Source organism: Falco peregrinus, chromosome 7 (assembly GCF_023634155.1).
Source record: "Falco peregrinus isolate bFalPer1 chromosome 7, bFalPer1.pri, whole genome shotgun sequence".
In the NCBI taxonomy this organism is placed as follows: Eukaryota; Metazoa; Chordata; class Aves; order Falconiformes; family Falconidae; genus Falco; species Falco peregrinus.
The window spans coordinates 17,228,614-17,243,650 of NC_073727.1; the positions used below are offsets into that span (position 1 = coordinate 17,228,614).

At 44.5% G+C, this 15,037-nt stretch overlaps 1 protein-coding gene across 4 annotated transcripts in view; it reads left to right on the forward strand.

Annotated features, from left to right (window-relative positions):
• Positions 1–15,037, forward strand: part of ASXL2 (ASXL transcriptional regulator 2) — a 133,498-nt gene that overhangs the window by 74,638 nt on the left and 43,823 nt on the right. The gene's annotated exons all lie outside the window — the stretch shown is intronic.

Genomic DNA, 15,037 nt, shown 5'->3' on the forward strand with positions numbered 1-15,037 from the left:
AAGTCTCTTCTCGGTGACAGCCTGTCAGGACGTACAGAAGTTGATTATACAAGCTTTTATGCAGAGCAGGGGAGGCTTTGCCATGTGGTACCTGCAGAAGACAGGCTCACACCCCACCTTCTGTCACCAGGGGTACAGGGGTGCCTGAAGTGATGCATGTGCAGCCCTGTCTGAGGGCAGCGGCTGCTTTGCGCATGAGCTTTCTCACCTGGGTTTTCTTGTTTTCCTTCATTGCTTCAGCTTCTCTGGCTTGTCTTTGAGATTTTTGCAGTTCATTCTGTCATTCCATGTTGAACAAAATCTTAGCGGCTTTGATTTTCAGCCTCATATACCACGTCATGTTCAATTTTTACCCTCAAAAATGCTGGCTGCCATTCCTTTCTAGAAGAAGGGTTGTGACCTGCTACTCCTCTAAACTCTGTGTTCTAGGAGAAAGGGAATACAAACTTGAAAATACAAACTTCTCTTCACAAGGAGCCACATGGAAAGATAAGGGGCAGTGGGTACAAGTTGCACTGGGAGAGGCTTCACCTTGACATTGGAAATGTTTTACAGTAAGAGCAATCGTTCACTGCAGCAACCTTCCCGGGAACATGGTGGAGTCCCCATCACTGGAGGCTTTCAAGATGGGATTGGACAAGGTGTTAGATAATCTCATTTGGGCAGCCTTTTGCATGAAAGGTTGGATTGGATGGTCTTTCAAGGTCCCTGCCAACCTGGCTGTTTCTGTGGATCTGTGGAAAGTGGCTGGGGAGCTAGGCATCAGTGTACAGCAGATGTGCCCTTCGCTGTCAGGTCATCAGAGAGGCTTGGGGGCCACTCCCTCGGATTCCTGCTTGGAGAGTGGTGGGCTGAAGAGCTCCTGGCCTCCCAGCCCATGGCACTTGTGTGGTTGGCACCTTGGTGCTGGTCCTGCCAGCAGAGGAACCACTTCATTCTTTAAAGCAAAATGCATGCTCAGGGGATGTTTGATCTCTTTGCATGGGAAGTCATTTCTGAGTAAAGCCTGAATATCTAGTTTCACTGGCATGACAGAAGCCTCCTTGAACCTCTCTACATCTATTCTTTCCTTACTCCCTTGACTCTTAAAATTGTTCAGTATTGAATCAGGACTGGGATTTTTTTGAATTATGTGTACTGTGATGCTGAGGTCATGCATCTTCCATGTCTGCATGCAGAAGAAACCTTGCTAGGATGGGTTGGGTTTGGGTTTTCTTTGGAGGCAGAAATTATGATCCTCAGCACTGGCAATCTTGACAGCTCAAGATCTTAGGAATGAAGACTTCAGCTCGGTCTGTTATGGTCGCTGAAGCTTGGTGTGATCAAGAATGGCAATAGCAAGTCTGATCACAGGCCTGAATAGCCTGGTAGGCTGTTCCAGCATTGATCAACAGCAGTAACCCAGAGAGGAGGTACAAGAAGAGCAAAAGAACATGACAGACATGGTTTCACATCATCTGTTGGTCTGTGGCTCAGGGACTTTGAGCGTAAAGAGGCTGTCTTTCACTTGGTGCGTGTCCGTGAGTTGGTCCGGTCCTCCTTTGAGCTGTTGTACAGTTTTAGCATTTGCACTGCCCTACAGTATTTCCTCTGCTTGACATCCTGTGCAATGAAGTATCTCATTTCGCTTGGTCTGTTTTTTAAAACCTAGTGTCTTCTAAATTCATTTCATGCTCCCCGGCTCTTTTATTTGAGTCTGAACTGTTGCTCTGTTAGCTTTACCACACCACTGAGGATTTAGGACCCTTGTGGTATCACTTGTCAGTTATCTCTCTCAGGCTGAATGACCTTTCTCGTTGCACATTTAAGGGCCATTCCATCCTTGTTGGGATTTTCTAGCTCACCTGGATGTATTTAGAGCCAGTATGAAAATGGCATACAGTCTTCAAGGAGTAGGCGCATGTATGTTTTGTTTCTGTTCTGTATTTTTTCCCTGGTAATTCCAATCATTCTGCTTGCTTTAAGGGTTGGGTCTAGGTGATCGTGAAGGTCCCTTTCCACCCAAACCACTCTGTGATTCTATGACCACTGTTGGCCTGAGGCATTTGTACAAGTGTTTATTGTAGTACTAAGGTTATATTGCTGTGTGGTCACTGTTCCCTCTCCTACCAGTTGTCTGTCAGCCCATGTGTTTTTCCCTGAATAACTTGGTATCATCAGGAAACTGCCATCTCACCATTTGCTTATTTTTCCACACAATTTATGAATACGATACCTGGATATCTTGACAATGTTCTGATGTTCTTTGCTGTCAGATATGTTTTTGCTCTACACGTGTAATATCTGGCTGCTGAACAGGTCCTGTGAGGAGCAGCTAGGACATGCAGTAAGCACCAGTTGGGTGCTTTAGAAACCATTTAAAAAGAGAAAGTTTCCAGAGAGACATGCTAGGGAGATGTGTCACTGTGCAACTCAGAAATGCTGGCGAGAAACCAGGTTAAACTGTGTGTTATTGATTAGAGGACCAGGTCAGGCTTTCAAGGAGATGAACCATCTCCTGCAATAGGACTGCTTGTGCCTGTCAATCTGTTTGTTGACACGAGTAATTGACTGTCTTGTGTTTGAGGCAGAATCTACGCTCTTTGAGAGCTCTGATTATTTACACAGCCTGAGGTGTATTTTAGGCAGCTGAGAGTGTTAGTTTCAGCTAGGCTTTACAACTGGGAAGTGTGCTGCCGCTAGCATGTCAAGCTTCGGTAGCAGAGCCAGCTCCATGCAAATTGTGCGTCTCTAATGGGATGTGACCATGTTATGGTGTTTGTCATAAGCACGCTGAATTTGGTTGAATTTCTTGGCCAACCATTATGTAAAGTAGGAGCACTATGTAGAAAATATATATATAGCTGTATATACACACACACATACACACTATTTATGTGTAGGGATGTAAGGTATTTTCATAACCATTGATGGGTATTGTACAGTGTTTGCCTTGAGTGACCCAAACCATCTTGTTTTACCGATAGAGGATAAAAATGTTTTTAGCCTTATTGAAATTTAGTTTTTAAGAAGTGGATAACATACATTCTGAAAGCCCTGGCTAGGTCGCAATGCCCGTGCTTGCCGCAGAGGAGCTGGTATTTCTCCTGCACTTTGCTTGTCAAATCATTTTTAGCCACATAACTGCCACTTGGTATTTTTAGCATCAATACTAGCGAAGTTCTAACTCATGGTGATTACTACCAGCTTGGCAGTCATCTTCAACTCTGAAGGACTCATAGCAATATATAATATGTTTTTTCTTTTAATTGCTCTCTTCACTTCTCTAAAAATATTTTCCAATTCTGTATTTCTGATGGGTAATGCAATTGCCTGTGTCTCACTGATGGGCTAACGAATGTCTCTGTAACGACCTGCAGTTTTTGGTTGCAGTTTCTTGGCAGCGTTTCTCTTAGCAGTCAGATTTGCTCATGTTTTCATCACTTGTGGGAAATTAAACCTTATAAAATGAAGTACATGCATTAGTGCTTCAGACTGTCCGTACTGACAACATATGGCCATGCTCCCTGTGCCCTCAGTAGCTTGTCATCTTCTAGTCCACCAGTTAGTTCTTTTCCCCTCAAAACATGGTGCAGAGTAATTTGCTGTGTTTTAGAAGCATTAAAGCTTTTGCTGGTGGTCGCATAACGCTGCATGAGCTCATGTCTTTAAGACTTTACAGTATCTTTCCATATATTATAGATGGAGGCTGGTATTTTCTGAGCTGGTTACCGTGTTGATTCAGAAGCAGCTGATAACTCGGAGTAGGAAGATCTCAGTAAGTGTGAGGCTGTGTGTGATGAGGATGCTTTCCCTGCCCTCCTTGCGCTTGTCCTAGCAGTGCTGGTGGCAGTCAGAGGGGCGCAGGGACATATTCGTTCCCGTTCTTCTGCAGGCAGTGAGTTCTCCTCAGTGCTGTTGGGAGGCAATGGAAGTGGGAGTGCCTGTAGCTAAGGCTCCTAGCAATCTTCTTTTAAAGACCTTTTTCACTTGCCAGACTTCAGTTTTGGGGCTTGATTGTCTGTCTGTCTGGGACAGGGGGAGTGTCTTCTAACATCAGCAGGATCTCTTCAACTTCTGCTGAGAATAAAGTGAAAAATTGATTTCTTTTTTTGGTCCACTTAAAAGCCCTATGTTACCAGTGTAATACACTGCCATGGCGGTGCCTCAGCCCAGGACTTCAAATTTGACTGCGTAGTTTCTTGCTGAAAAAAACTCCAAACGCAACAATTTTTTGTTTTCACAACATTGTGCCTGCATTTCTGAGCGTCTGAGACTCTGGGTTTAGCCGGTTCGCAGCAATGGGTGAGGGCACAGGTCAGAACAACAGGAACAGGGAGCACAGTCTTGGCACCAACAGAGAGGCAAGTTTTTAAACGCTGCTCGTTTTTTCGCCAGAAATGTAAGTATCTCAGCTTGGCTCTTTCTTTGTTTTCAAGTTCAGAGTTGTGGAATCCATTGTCCGAATGTGGGACTTGCTGCTTTGGCTGGCCCCTCTGCAGCAGCATTGGGTGGCTGCACTGCAGCCTCCTCTCCAGCTGCCGATAGGCCCGATGCACTCTTGGGTTGCAGCTGACAAGATTTAATGTTTCTCGGCTATTTTTAATGTACGTTTGCAAATTAATGAAAATTAGTTTGGGGTGTCAGTTGGAAGTGCTGTTGACAATTAATTCCACATGTGAATTTTGCTGTTCCGGAGTGATCATTCCCATATGGAGTGAATCAGGAAGAGTTAATCACAAACAACTGTGTGAGCTGCAATAGCTTCTTTTTTCTTTTTCCTTTTTTTTGGGGGGGGGGCAGTGGTCTCTAGAAACTGGTCTCTCATCAGTGGAGAAGAAACTGATTCTAATCCAGGTTTCCTGCTCTCTGACAGCAACCCCTTAGCTGGACATGCTACAGCGCTGTTTAAGCACGGCTGCTGGATGCTATATGCAGGATTCCTGCCCCGAGTCATGTCACCTAAGTGTGACATGAGTAGGTAGTAAGCAGTAGGTAAAAGCAGAGAAGGGAATACAAGGAAATGGTTTAAGTTAATCTGTACTGGCTATACTTTGACCCCTAGTTTAGGTCTGAGAGCCACAGGCCTATATCTCAGTTAAGTACCCTAGAGCTGGTGTGAGATGTGATCATTGATGATGTACTATCTTCATCAGTTTCTCTGCATAAAAGTTAATTGGAGAATTTTGAAATTGTCTAAATCAACTGTTTCCAGGTCAACCGTGTGGTTTCACCAGTGAAGAAAAATACTGCTTCATGGGGTGAAAATCAAAAAGCTTCAGTGTAGTGGGTAATGGGTGGTTCTCCAAAAAATTAAACACTTGTGCTAGTGCCCTCTCAGCAGTAAACACACAGGTGTAACTGCTTATCACTCGTGCTCATGAAATGCAATAATCAAACAATCCTCTTGCGGGCACTTGGAGGCTTGTTTTTAGGTGTGTGTATCTTGGCAACAAACCCTTGTTAGGTGGATTATTGGGTGAGACACCTTGCAGGCACAGGTGAGGTGGTAGCTGGGAGACTGGTGTGCAAACCTTTGCAGGTTCCAGGTTGTGCACCTGGGTTGAAGAACCTCCATAATCAGGATACAGGATTTTTAAAGTACTTATTTTCTTTTATTAAAATGTATATTGGCAGAGGCAAGCTGCAGTAACCATGATCAAAGAGACCGGAGAGCTAATGAGTTAGCTGTAAGTAGCTCTTCGGAGTGGGGGAGGAGAACAGCTGTGCTGCCCCCAATGCAGTCACACTGAGGTGATTGGTGCTGCAGGAGCCCAGTGGGGAGTTCAAAGAAACATGACGCATCTTCATGTTAGCTTTCTATACGGTTCATGTTTGGCCACCTCTAATCTGCTCTGTGTTTGAGTCAGCAACCTAGAAATGTGTCCTGTTACCCCAAAACAAAGCATCTGAAGCATACGGTCCTACTTACTTTGCCTTCTAAATGTCTGCTGTAAAGAGATGCTGGTGTTTAGCTGAGCTGCTCAGAAGCCTCTTTCTGCCCAGACTCTGGTCCATGCCCTCTCTTTACTGACCCTGGGTAGACCTGGGCAGGCACAGGGACCCTGCTGTGAGCCAGCACTCCTTGTAGCACTATGAAAGCGAACCTACACATAAAAAAACACTAGCACCCTTGGACCAGATTAGCAGTTTGAATCAGCTCATGGAGGGACCTGATGTGTCCTGGGACAGTCTGAGGGAAGGGATGGGGCTGCTTGTCTGGGGTGGAAGGTGTAAGGCCTCCTTTTGATGACAACAAACCCTTAGATCTGTTCATTTGCTTGTGTACTTTGAACTTGCTGTGCTCCAGATATGTGCGCTGCTGAGCCAGAACAGTATGTCTTCAGTATGCTGTGGTATTAGTAGTAGGCAGTCCCAAGTAATAATCGGAAAAGAAACTATTTTACTGAAGGATTCTGTAAAGAACCATAAGAAGAATCTTCACTAGCTTTTTACAACCACATGCTGCCCAAAGGAGGTTGCTTTACAAGGAGCAAAATTGTACAGGGTGTATTTCAGTTCCAGGTCTGTTACTTCTTCAGAGGAAATACTTGCATACGGAATGAGTTATAGTGATTGCGTTCTCTTAAATTGTTATTAAAAATATAATTATACCAGTCATGACGTCAACAGAAGTTCCCTTGACTTTTGTGGGCATCTCATGCTTGATACTGTGAGGTAAAGCTTTGGGTTCTGACAAACTCTTCAGGGATGTGGCACTGCTTGAAAAGGTACTCAACAGCAAGTGCATCGATGCCTTTTGTGTGTGTGCACTGCAATTTCAGTTGTATTTTTCTTAAAACAGTGCATTCCTAGGAATGCGGTGACTAATATATGCAAATGCACCGGTACAGTTTGTACGGGGGAAGGGGTTTCCCTATTATCTCTTGATGTTGCTGTTGCTGAGCCAATCTGTAGAACTGTGGTGCAAGGTGAACGTTTTAGAAGGATGAGTGCTGGTTGTGCTGCCTGGTGCTTTTTGGTAGATCTGCTTCAGTTTCTGCTCTCACCAAGCCTTATAGATGCTATGCTATAATTCCCATCCTTTCTTTTGAGCATGTATCAAGTAGTTCTACTGAAGCCTGTATCTTGTGCATGCAGGATGCCAGGTTGTGAGTGACTATCTCTGTAGAGCTGCCAAATGCTTGTGCACCAGAGGTTTCCTCTCACAGGCCACAACAGCTGGAGTGAACCTGCTGACTGGGCTTACTGTTGCACAATTAATCTCTCTCCTTCTTCACACGTGGGATACAGAAATACCTTTCATGATCCTTTTTTGGTTGCAGTGCCTGGAAAGTGAGGGAGAAGAAATGCGCTGCTGCTTCTGCCCTCATGTGACAGCAGGAGGTGCTGGCACAGCAAGGTTCGTGCCCTGCCTGACCTGCAGTTACTCAACTCGATGTCTGTTGTAAATTTTCCTCCTAAAAGACTTGCAACTCAAGGAGCTACCTAATGAAATGACACCTGTTCTCTAGCTACTGCACATCAGCTGAAATCCAGAGAAAGAGAATACCTGCAAGGAATGACAGGGGTCATTTTGGAGGCTCCTTGAAGCAGGTGCTATGTTCAGTCTTGAGTAACAGAGGGATACCAGGAAAGTGAACGCAGTCAGTTAGGTATCGGTCACATCAAAACTGTCAGCTTTAGTAGCTGAATTTCAGTGGTAGAAGGTTTTCTGGTGTGAGATCATGAAATACTGGCCTTTTTCAAAGTAATTCTTACACTGGTATGCTCAGAGGAAGATTTTCTTGTCTTCCCTTGCTTTAACATAGACAGTCACCCCACTTCATATCATCATATAAAACCATTCACATAAGATTTTTCTTTTCCTCGTGGGGCAATGCATCCTCCTCACTCTTTGTTTCAAGGCCATCGTCAGCCTTTGAGTGCATGTGTTTCTCTGTGATCCCTCTTCGTACCAACTTCACAGCAGGAGTCACCCAGCTGCCTTTGGTCATCAGACAGGTGGCTGTGAAGAAAATGGTACTTCCACCAAGCTGGGGTAACTTTTCTTCATTAGTACTATTATTCACAGCTTGTGTTTCTATTTTTTGGTCTTACAAAGTAGAACAGGTGTTGTATGGCGGAGTGGTTGATAGACCAGAAGGCTGTGCTGCCATTCAGGGAGACCTGGGCAGGCTGGAGAGTTGGGTGGAGAAGGGACCTCATGAAGTCCATCAAAGGCAAGTGTAAGGTCCTGCCCCTGGGGAGGAACAGCCCCACACACCAGCACAGGCTGGGGCTGACCTGCTGGGGAGCAGCTCTGCGGGGAAGGACCTGGCAGTGCTGGTGGGCAGCAAGTTGCCCATGGGCCAGCAGTCTGCCCTCGTGGCCAAGGGGCCAGTGGGATCCTGGGGTGCCTTGGGAGGAACGTGACCAGCAGGTCAAGGGAGGTGGTCCTCCCGCTCTGCTCTGCCCTGGTGGGGCCCATCTGGAGCTCTGGGTCCAGTGCTGGGCTCTCCAGGTCCAGAGAGACATGGACAGACAGGAGAGAGTTTGGGGAAGGGCCATGAAGGTGACAAAGCCTCTGAACCATCTCTCCTAGGAGGAAAGGCTGCGGGAGCTGGGGCTGTTCAGCCTGGGCAGGAGAAGGCTGAGAGGGGACCTGAGCGATGCACACAGGTACCTTAAGGGCCAGTGTCAGGGGGCCGGGGCCGGGCTCTTGTCAGCGGTGCCCAGCAACAGGACAAGGGGCAACGGGCACAAACTGCAGCACAGGGAGCTCCGTGGGGAGGGCAGGAAAAACTTCTTTCCCTTGAGGGTGCCGGAGCACGGGGACAGGCTGCCCAGAGAGGCTGCGCAGTCTCCTTCTCTGGGGATGTCCAGAGCCCGCCTGGCTGCGGCCCTGCGCAGCTGCTGTAGGAGAGCCTGCTTGAGCAGGGGGTGGGCTGGGTGGTCCCAGGGGTCCCTGCCCAGCCTGACTGCTCTGTGGTGCTGTGATTGTTTATGAGTTTGGGACAGGTTTCTCCACTGCCTTTGCAGTGACCTGTAGTGCTGGGCCTGAAGTATGTGTGTGTTCTCGCCACAAACATGAGGACCTGGATGTTCTGTGGCAGTAAGCGTTGACAGTATGGACTGTGAAATTTAATTCCTGGTTTTACACGTCTGGCCTTGACCTGAATAATTTCCCTTCTGCTTCTCAGTGTCCAAGAGGAGAAAAATTTAGGAGAACTGCTAAGTTCTTTGAGGTCTAAAGATATTTTTTAGGGAAGAGAGAAGCGTTCTTGACAAGGAAGCTTGTATTTTAGGTAAAGTAAAAAGTAAACACTGAAATTTTTGCGGTAATATACTGAGATGCCAAGGTCAGTTGTAAAATGACTTTCAGTGAATGTTGGGTGTTTTTCAGCAGGGGGAATGAACGATTGCTTCTGTCGATTACCTGGAGTACCATAGTGCGTGTTGTGAATAACTTGTGTTTATCACTTGCCCTTATAGTCTTGACTTTTTCCTAAAGGCACATATCTGCTATAGTGTTTGGTTTTTAAGAACAAAACCCCAGACAACAGAGTGACTCATTGATGTTGGCTAATTTGATGTCAGCTGAGGTAATTAGCACTTACAGCTGTACTTTTTAAACAAGTTTATGTAAAATACTTTATTTCTTTTCTTTCTTCCAGTAGAACAGCTTAAAAAATGTTGTTTGGATCAGTAAAATACCTCTAAATTCAGAACATTTTCATGATTGTGATTTGATTTCTGGAACACGCAGGGAGCTGTGCCTTTGTCTGCCTTTGTCATTGCCATCTGTCCTCCAGAAAACTTGAAAATGCTTAAGCTTATGAAGTGATAGGGGTACAAATTACCAAGTATTTCTTTTTACTGTTTCTTTTAGTTTCATTTGTTTTGTAGTTAGATTCTGAGCATGCTGGGCTGGGCACTTCTAATTCCTTTTACACACACACAGTCTGCAGCAGGGTCTTCCAGTCCATGGCTGGTGTTCCTGGATGTGCTGTTCACTGCCAATAATAACAGTCATGTGGCCACCCCATGCCCAGGCTGAAACCAGAACTACTTCTGTGTCATTTAGGTAAGCCTGGGGTTTAACTGGGAGATCTCCATAGCTGATAAGGCTTTATGAGAGAGAGATGTTGTCTAAAACGTTTCTAATGCTGATGGACATTCCTGTGTCTGGGCTGGAGAGTACCACGGGCAGTCTGAAGGGCTGTGCTTGGTCCTGCATCCCAAAGAACTCTGCATTGACGCGTCCCTCTGATGGAGAGCCATCGTGGACACACAAACTAGGCTTTGGTGGCAGTGTCTGGAGTATTTGATGTAGAGTCTTTTGGCTGCTGTTGGCAGCTCGGCTTGTCAGACATTTCCCTAAGTGTTCCAACAAAGTATTCCTCATGGTGTTAAGCTGCTTGGTGTCAACTTCATTTCTTCACTAGAGCAGAGAGGTGTAGAGCTGTGTCTTTCCTTTTCTCTTTCCCCTTCTTTAAGGTGTTTGTCACTATTTAACTGATGTCCTTTGCTAGAGTGGAGGAATTGCCCAGTGTAAGCAAGAAAGCATGTATGAATTAGTTTACTCTTAAGAAAGCTTTAAATTGGGAGAGAAAGAGGGTAGAGAGCTTAGGTGAGATCACCAAAGTGTGGAGACATATGAGCGATCAGACACAGAGTTGTTGAGTACTTCAGTTTGCTTTCTCAGAGCTGCCAGTGCAAGATAACACTCCAGTTATCTCCATGTGAAGCAAACAGTTGATCTTTTGTATGTCTATAAAAACATGATCTGATAACAGGAATGTGTGACCCTCATCAGAGCAGTATGAGTTTCAGCTTTACCCGGAGTAAGGGCAGGAAGGAGAGCTCTGGGAAGTTGCAATTGGACAGTATTTTTGGACATTAATTCTTCCTTCATTTTAGCAAGGAACAGTCATACGGGGGAGAACTCTTTTAAAATGAGTGGTCTCACTCTAAGCGTGTTGTTGACATGACATGACAAGTTGACATGAATTTAAGGTCAAATTCCCATTCTCATTCTGGTAAATTGCATACCTGTAGAAAGTAAGGGCATTGGATTAACTGAGGACGTTTCTGCGCTTCTCAAAACGTGTTTTAATGGCTTTCACTAGAAGTTTTTCATGTAATACATCTGGATCCCATTAGCTGTTTAAAATTGCTTTATTTTAAGCCTATGACTGCACATTGTTGGAGGAGGGGGGTATTATATTTTTAGTTCAGCTTGAGTGTACTTTCTTTCCAAATGAGTAAAGTGCAGCCTTTTCTTTGTGAATATGTAGATTTCAAGGCAGACAACCCCGCAGAAATGCATATAACCCCTTGAGCAGGAACTCTGGATCTACTATTTTAATTTGGTTTCATATTATGCTTTCCCAAGCCCAAACAAAATCAGAGACAAAACCCTAGTAGAGCTTCCACTTCTGAGCTCCAGCCAGGACACAGAGGTGAGTACTTGGTCCGTGTGTTCTGCTGCAAGAGTGGCGAGAGCAGGCGCAGGGCTGGCAGCAGGGCTGGCAGCAGCGCCTGCCAATGGGACAGGTCTTGTGTCTAGATCATGCAGCATTTTGATCCTTTTAAAGGCAAAGAGTAAACATCTTATGCCTGAAGACTGTACAGAAGAGTGCTGCTTCTGTGCCAAATAATAAATCACATTTACGCTGACAGTGGGATTACGGATTTCAGGCTCTTAATGGGTGGAATGAATTCTTAGGATGCGTTACCCATTCATAAGATGGGAGTGATCTCTGCAGCGCATGCAGCCAGAGCAGTCTGTTAGGTGATGCTCATGAAGCAGTTACCCAGCAAAAAGGTGTTTATCCCTGGTAGAATTTTTATCTAATGTAAATAAATATAGCAGAACAGTTTCATTGCTCCAAAACAGTTTGATTCCACTTACCCAAAGATGAAAGCTTCTTTTATTGCATAGTATATTTGAAACTGTAATTAGCTCTGATTTCAAAAGAGAAAGGATGAGAGATCCAGTAAAACCCCACAGTTCCTGGAGCCATCGTGTGAGCAGTTCAGAGGGCTGTGCCCTTTGCTTATATCATTGAGCCTGTTGCAGTGTCAAAATGCAAGGGTCCGTGTGGTGTTTTTATGCTAGTAGTATTTGGGTAGGTTGGTTTGGGTTGTCTTTAGCCATAGTTCAAGCAAAAGACTCTTCTTTAGTCTTTTAGTCAGATTAATTCTAGTTTTGCAAACTGTTGACGTCCTTTTTCCTTCTGATTTGAAAGTATTTTGCCTCCCAAATTCTCCCAAGAATTGCAGATGTATTTTTCCTTCTAGCACATTTTTAGTGGTTTTATTTTGTTTCATGCTGTTAAACAGTTAGCATGTTAGTCAAGATATCCATATGCCAGTATTTGGTAGAGTGAACTGCCAAGGCTGACCTTAAGCCAAGTGACCCTAAGAGTAATTTTCTTCTGGAGTCACAGAAATAAAACCATTGTATAAATGCAAGGTCATTCTTTATGCTTGCTCTCTTCAGCAGTGTCCTTTGCATCTTTTCTGAAAAAATCCTGAGAAACCCAGCAGTCATTTCTGCTACATCCGTTTAAGAAAATCTTAATCTTGATTTACGAATAGCCTGAGTGCCTGCCAAAAAAGTGTGAGTTCTGTCATCATCCCTGTTGTTTCACTGTAAGATCACCCTCTGCTTTTCTGTTCCCTGCTCTGGCTCGGTGCTGCTCCAGGTGTTTTCCTGCACTGGCTTAAAGCACCATGCTCTGAAAGCCCAGTCCTGCAGCCAGCTGCGCTCCTTGCAGTGAGAAAGGATGATAAGGCAATAAATCAAAAAAGTAAATTATTGGCTGAGTGAGCAAACATCTCTCTAAGTCTAATAGATATGTTGAGCTTAAAGGGACATTAATTACAGTTGTACAGTCAGTTTTGCTGCATCAGAGCAGGATCGGCTATGCCCATGTGTTTTCTCATTCTTGTTTATCTGACACTGTTTGGGAAAGACAACTTTAGCCACAATGTTATTATTAAACATCATCTTAGGCAAGTGAGTGGATGTATACTGAAAGCCAGTGGGATTTCAAACAAATATCTTGCTACCTTTACACCCTAAAAGGTAAATAATCTGTGCAAGATGAGACACCCAAGAAAGAAAAAAAGTAAAAATATTTTTAACATCTTCACCTTTCTGTTAGTCTCACGCAGTGTACAGAACTGTGCCGGTACCTAGCACCAGATGAGACTTACGAGTCTTAGTGCTTCTTTGGTGGTAGGGTGGACTTTAGCTGGATACTGGCTAATGTCCAGTTTCAGTGGACCAGTTGTGCGTGGGGTGGTGACAGCAGAGAGTGCATGGTATGTCAGGAGACTTGGGGTGTTCCTTCCATCATTGCCTTTGGAAACACTGGGAAAACGCATGATGTGGCACACTGTTAAAATGTGTGGTCAAATCATGCTTCCCTTGCCAAGGTTGTGGCTGACCGATGTGTTTCTTGATCTTGGAGGGTCAAGCAGAAAGTCCGTAGCCTTAGCTGAGTGGGACTCTGCAAAGGAAAGACACAAGGCAGCATCTTGATGAAACCATACAGTCTTACTATTTCTATTAGCAGGGGTCCCTAGACTACATCCTGCATTTAATATTTGCAGCAATGTACTGCAATTTTTCTAAAAGAATTAATCACTCATCATCTTCAGTAAATTATTGTTAAATAAATCTTACTACTTCTCTTTGCTGCTCTTAGCACAGTTTCTTTATAAATGTATATAAGATAATTGATTGACCAGTGGTTTAGGGTTTGCAAATCTTAAGGGAACACAATACCTTGTAAAATGTCATCAGATGTTGCCAGCCTGAAATTTCTAACTTAATTGACTTTTAACATAATTAAAGTTCTGTTATAATTTCATTTCTTAGAAGACATGTTCTTGTGTCCCATTAAGTTTCAAGTAAGAAGTCTCAAGTGTAAAGGAGTCTCTGTCCCACAAATTAAAGCTGTAATTGACTGCAGACGGATCTTCCTCCAGTATTTATTCTTGCAGCTGCAACACAGGACTATACTGGATCCATTCTTAGTTTATCTATCAAATCAGGGTTTGTGAGGTTTGGCTGACACATGTTCCACTTTATCTCATCTGCTTTAATCTTCAAGAACTGTTAACATTTCACCTGGCAAACTCCTCTCCCAGCCAAACCGACAGCAGGAAGCAATGAAACCTCATGAATGAACCAGCTGGCTCAGTGACTTCAGGCCGAGTGTACAGGGTTATTAGTGTTGGAACTGTCCTGGCTGTGGATGCATATATTTAATTGCTTCTCCAAGCCAGCACTCTCAAATGCCCGAAGTTTTTTTGTTGCTGCCCTTTAGTCATGTTTCTGTCCTTACCACTTATCACAAGGTGATGTCTCCATCCCATCTCTTGGGTGGGCCTCTTGAGGGTGAAGGGATTCTATTTACTGTAATTCACAAAATCTACTGAGATGCGTTTCTGTCACATGCTGGCCCACAGTCTTCCCTAATCTTTAGCTGATCAAGGAAATCTTTATTAATGTGGAAACAGTGCAAAGCAACTCATGGAGTATTTTAAAATTGGGGTGTCTTACTGGATGCACGGCTTTCCCAGGTCTTGCTTTACATTCTGCAATTTTTTCTGCAGCTGCCCTCCGAAAGTGCTCTCAGGATTTCAGGGCATCAAGGGGTATAATCTCAGCTCCATATATTTTTCAAATTATAAGAAAGCCTGAAGTGAAGACAGAACTAACTTTACTGAAAATCTGTTTAAATCTACAGGAAACAAACTCAGCTTATCAAGCCTCATCCTTATGGGAGTCTGAATATTATTCTACACGTGCACATCTTTGTGTTATATCTCTGCTTGGCTGCGTGCAAAATTCTTAAAAGGATGTAACCTTTCTGCGAGCTTTTGGGTCCAAGGGCCCAGGGGTGTATTCCTACAGGTTTATCCTCCCATCCTTCCCCCCTTCGCTTTGGGGGCCCGCAGCAGAGCTCAGGCAGCTGTGACTGGGTTGGCTTTCTCAAGTTCTCTTGTTTGTGCTTGAGAATCTGTTGTGGTTACAGCTGTCAGTCCAACACAGCAGCCGTTGTGGTACCGAGGGCTTTTACATAGTCAGAGAATGCAC